The sequence below is a fragment of the Podarcis raffonei genome, chromosome 3 (assembly GCF_027172205.1).
Source record: "Podarcis raffonei isolate rPodRaf1 chromosome 3, rPodRaf1.pri, whole genome shotgun sequence".
NCBI lineage: Eukaryota > Metazoa > Chordata > Lepidosauria > Squamata > Lacertidae > Podarcis > Podarcis raffonei.
Window position 1 is genome coordinate 73,213,554 of NC_070604.1, and position 6,000 is coordinate 73,219,553.

The following is a 6,000-nucleotide window of genomic DNA, read 5'->3' on the forward strand; positions in this document are numbered from 1 at the left end:
ATTGCCTCCCTTTCTTTGTTATTTTCAACCTCAAATATACCTGCTTTGCTTGGTGTGTGTGAATGTCCTGTTGCCTCTGTCCCCCTCATCATTAAAGCCCTTCATTTTCATATTCTGTTTACACAGAAGCATAGCATTGTATTTTTTTTTAAAAAAATTATATTGAATGATTTTATATTACTAACAAATTACAACCATACTACCACAAAATATAATTGAGAAATAAAAATTACATACATCAATATTTTGTTTGTTATTTGTTATTTACCGTCTTATTTCCTCCCAAACATCCCATACAACACACACACACACACACACACACACACACACAAAGAAAGAAAGAATAATAAGGATAATAATGAAAATAAATATTTTCCCCCTTTTATCTTAAAAATATTTTCTTCAATTTTGACTTCCTGTCAAGTCCCTTCACGTATGTTTTATCTTACAATTGGATGTACACAAAACAATAAACCTTTCTATGTAAGTTTTCCAATACATTCAGAAAACATAATAAATCCTTAATTGTTATCCACCTCCTGAATCATAGAATCGTAGCGGTGAAATGTACCCCAAATTCATCTAGTCCAAGCCCCTGAAATGCAGGAATCACAACTAAGTGATTCCAGCATAATGATTGGCTGGAGGAAGCAGGGGCGGGGACCAGGCCCCACACCCATGTTTCCCTGAACCACATCCCTTGGTCCTCCGTGAGTAAATTGCTGCCATTCATTTCAATGAAAAAGAGAAAAAACAACTGCTGCACTGGACAATCTGCTCTCTGCACAGAACATATCGAGAACATCCAGCCCTGGGAAGCTTTGTAGGAGAGCTGCTCCAGAGGAAGAACTATGAGAGGAGAGAGAATTTCTGCCGGCCACCAGGCAATGGCTTCTCCACCTGCCTTGCCCCAGCCTCCAATCCTGAGAGCCTTTCCCTGACCATGACTTTGAGAATAGCAGAAGCAGCTGGGAAAAGAAGAGTTCAGGGATATATTTTTAAAAATAATTTTATAGGTTGTGTGTCCTTGTTTCTCAATTTGATCCTTTCACATGGTTTTGTATGCTTTGTGGTATTTTATGCATTATGATTTGCTGTTATTTTTATTGATTATAGATTAGTAATTCTTTATTGTAACTGATAAGTGCAAACTGTTTAATTATTATTTGATGATGTTGAATTTTACTGTTTACTATCAGATTTTAATGGAGTATTGAATATTGCTTTATTTGATATAAGTTCCTTATTTTAAAGTAATTGTGACCTTTTTTAGTGGATCAGATTATTAGGATTGTTTGATGTTTTATTATGTTTTTATATGTGTTGGAAGCTGCCCAGAGTGGCTGGGGTAACTCAGCCATATGGGCAGGGCATAACAAAAATATTATTATATTATTATGCGCTGTAGCCTGTAATAGTGGCGCAGGAGAGCTGAAAATAATGGCAATATATTTCACATCTGGCATCCAATGCGCCCCTTTTCTTTCAGATAGCACATGGGTAGACGAGTCTAAAAATCCTGGGACATCAATTTTTTCATCCTTCTAGTGGCTATAGTGGCTCATTTACCAGAAGTAATGTATTTAGAACTGTATACTCAATTCTGACCAAACTAAGCCTCCTAGGGCACAATATATACTTCCAGAGTTAGTGCTAGAGGGCTGAGAAAATTTGTGTCCCAGGCTTTTTAGACTTGTCTACCCATGTACTATCTGAAACCAAAGGGGTACATTGGCTGCCAGGTGAATATTTTTTCAGCTCTCCTACCCCACTACAATAGAGTCCTTTAGTACGTAAGGTGGTCTTTAAGGTATCATTCACAGCTTTATACACTAGTATAAGAACTTTGAACCTGACATGGTAGCAGATGAGAAGCCAATGCAGCTCTTTTAACCCCAGTGTCAGGTGTTGTCTGTAGTCTGTTTCCATCACCAGTCTAGCAACAGCAATCTGCATTGGCTGAAGCTTCTGGGCCAGACCCAAGAGCAGTCCGAGAGTATGCTATAATATCAGAGTGTGTTATAATAATAGATTCAGGTAGGTAGCTGTGTTGGTCTGACGCAGTCGAAAAAAATTAAAAAATTGTCCAGTAGCACCTTAGAGACCAACTAAGTTTGTTCTGGCTATAAGCTTTTGTGTACATGCACACTTCTTCAGATACCTCTAAGGTGCTACTGGACAATTTGTTTTTAATTTGTTATAATAATAGTTTAGCTATTTTAACATGCATTATCTGAGTTAAACACTAGAATGGTTAACAGTCCCTATAGAGAGAGCAGACCACATCACTTCCACAGCACCTTGCAGCACTGAGGTTATTAAATAGCACCAAACAAATCCATAATCTCAACCACAAGCCTTTTGCTCAGCTTCTGGTTCATCTGGTGAGTTTTCTTCTGATACCAGGAGCAGGAGGTGGTTGTTTCCGCAAAAGCCATTGTGATGGGATGATGAGCTGCTTGTGCGTGAAATTCCTAGTCCCTCAGAGTTTGGCTAAGTCCACAAACCTCTGTCTGTAACGGAGCTCCTTAAGCATGGCTCTGTCAGTCGCTGGTAGAATCCGACAGTGGGCGTTTACGGAATTTATTCCAGCATAAAAACTCCTTAACGGAAACGCGCCTTCTGGACTCTCGGCGCGACAGTTTCCGGCGAGGAGTGGGTGTCCCTATAGGAGGTCCTGAAACCTCCCCACTGTTTTCGCTGGAAGTGTCTCTGAGCCATCCCTCCGACTCACTTTCCCTTGGAGCTCCTTCTCTCCCCCTGCTGGTTCCCTCCTCAGCTGATAAGTCTCTCCCAACCTCTGTGAGCCCTTTCACCTCCTGTTCTTCCGATGGCAGTTCCCTGACAGCCATGCTGGAATCTCAAGAGTTAAGTATTCTCGGCGGGTTTAGAAAAATGGCTGGAAACCTAAACTAAGCAATCTCCACCACCCAAAAAAAAGATTGATAATAAAAAAAGACATTTGGGCCATTTGATCATAAATAGTAGAGTTCACTAGCACAAGAAATCATGCAGACTGTGCAGGGAGACATAAAAACCACTGAATTATGTATTAATATGTCATATAAAAGGAAAAAGCACTAAAGAAATATTGCAGGAAAAATAAATAAAACAGCATTAAAAGTGAACATGTCCCATTTGGTCAGTTATTCCAGACATAAAACAACAAAGAGCACAGTTTGGAAGTTAACAACACTTTTAATTTTAGTACTGACTTCCCCCTTGCAAACCGTGCGGAGGTGTGGTCAGAGCGTAGTCCTGAGGATTGATTTTCTGTCAGAGCTCATCTAAATCAGTGTGTGTTTTTTTCTGTTTTTTTAATACAACTTGGAAGCCAAGAGATGTATGAGCTTGCTGACATTAAATTAGAACTGACACAACCACAAAGGGGATTTCTGGATGAAAATAGCCTCAATTGAAAACTTCTGGCACCAGTGTGGAGCTTGGCTTCCCCCACCCCCGACATAAGGTTAGCTGTGTGGGGAGGTGTTCTGAATGGGCGGGTATGAAAAACGGCGTGCAAGTTTATCCAAGGCTGTCTGCACAGAGACAATGATATTAATGAGTTCCTGTATACCAGACACAGATAAAGTAGCACTGGAATAACGGAGTTTGACTGATGTTGCTGCATCATGTCTATGCTTGTACATTCAAGGTTGGCCAGTTCTTCTGGGGCCACATGCCAGCGGCAATCGTAGCCACAGTTGTCACATGGCCATCACGACACATAAGGATTACATACCCCTGTAAACCACATGTGCACACTCACCACACACTCTATACACACAGTACCAGAAATAAGACACACACAGCACACATTATCAGAGAAGCAGGGTGTATAGTCTCCTCCCTATTGCAGTGCTGGCCTGAGAGATGAGGTTCTTAGTCACCCAGCATGATGCTTTGGTGAGCAGGGAAAATGTTGTCTATGCCCTTCCGAGATCAATCTCTGAAGAGTGGACTGTTTCCTCTCCTTCCAATCACAATGCAGAGACCACAACTGGGCTCCTAGGTCTGGCCTGAGGATCAAAGGGCCAGAAGCCAATGGCATCATTGAAAACAGGCTGGTGATCAGGTTTTGGATCAAGCAGATGAAGAAGATGAGGCAGGGAGTCATCTGACTTTGGAGCAAAAAGGCCTGGCATGTCACAATTGGCTCATAGGCCAGCTGACAGTATTCAGACTGTGGGGGGAGGGGGATATCATTTTTATTGTAAACTTGCCTTGTGATCCTTGGATGAAGGGTAGTACAGAAATTTAATAAATAATAATAAATGCATAATTGCATTCAGGTAAAAAAATCAGCGTCTTGAGCCACAGAGCCTAATACGCTCATGCCCTGCCTAAATCTGTTCTAGGGGTTTGCCCTCAAACCTCCGGAGCACATTTGGGGAGGGGTCATTGGGAAAGCTAGTTGAATACAGCCCCCAGATTCATTTTACGAGCAACACCCCCCCCCCCGTTTACGCACATTCAGTGTGCACATGGCTTTGTATACGTGCATTGTACTGAACCTGGAAGTGACCCAAAAATGTCACCAAAATGTTACAAAAAGAGGCAGAATGGGGCAGGGCAGGGTGGAGGTGGAAGGGGGTGTTTGCAGGCTTTTTTCATTGGTGTCTCAAATATGCACGATTTCACTAACGTATGCAGTAACTCAGAACATTTAACATGGGGGTTGCCTGTATGTTTGGCAAGCAGCCAGCATGCAAGTTCAGTACAGTCTATGTATTAGTAGTGGAGGACCTCTGCCCTGCGAATTTTCCCAGTTTTCTGAGTGGCCAGATCCAGGAGGTAAGATGTAAAGAAGAGGCAGGGATGCATACAGACTGGCAACTGGAAGCCCTGGTTTAGCGCCTTTCCCTCCTGGTGAAGCTGCTTACTGACTAGCTCAAATCTGTGCAATGAATTCCGTGAGCAGATAGGATTTTAATTCCAAATTATGGATGTACATCACCATTTCAACTGAAGTTCGGGAAACAATATTCCCTGGCCCTCTGAGTGTGTCTCTGCAGCACTGAAATTGGAAACGGAAGAATCAAATTAATTTGAACAATCTGTTCTTGTCTCTTCATCTGTTATGGCTAATGCTGAAGGTAATTTAGGCAGGGATCATTCAAATAAGGCAAGCGCTTGTTAGTTTTTGTTTCAATCGGAGTGGCACTCTTGTCTCTCCTCAAAGGGGAGAAGGTGGTGATTTATAGGGAAATGGAGATGCGCATGTGGGAGGGGCTGCTTTCTGTCACACGTTTTCTGACTCATCGGGCTTAGGGCTGTATAGGTGGGAGGCATACAGATTCTGTTTCTAGACTTGAGCTCATAAGTGTATGTCTGCCTGGCTCTGGCATGGAGCCGGTGTATTTATTATTGCTCTCTGCACTTCCTCCTGGAAATGACTCTTATTTTTAACTTTGGCAAGGCTGACTCTCTACCTCCGGAAGCAGATATGTGGGTTGTCGAGTGCCACTGGACAGATGTCAGCGTCTATTGTTATTCCACTCTAGCTGCCCCTGGGATGAGATTAGGGGCCATTTGTGGATATCCTTCAGAGGAAGTTGCCGGCTTAATGTCTGGATTCAAGGGAAAACTGGATAGGGCCAGGCATCAATAAAATAACTTGGTTGTCTTCAGTCTTTGTTCATTGAAACAGAACTGGCAGGGTTCTTCACCATATGGTGTCTTCCCCCAGTTCTTCCCATTGGCCTGTAATTGTCTTTCCAAGTAGCTTCTGCTGTTCTGTATTCTGACATTTGACAATCTCTCTCCAGCACTTTTCCAACTCAAGTCTACAATTCACCAATCTGGGCCAAGTTCATTTAGGGAAGAAAACTAGTAAAATGCCTGGCTCTTTAAACTTGGCATTTTACACTTACAGATGGAGGACTTCCTGCAGACTGCATCTGGCTTGATACTCTTATTGCTGGAGTGAGGCCTACGTGCAGTAAGTATTCCTTGGCATTCTTTCTTGCTCGTTGGAAATGTCTTTGTGTCAGTGCAAGA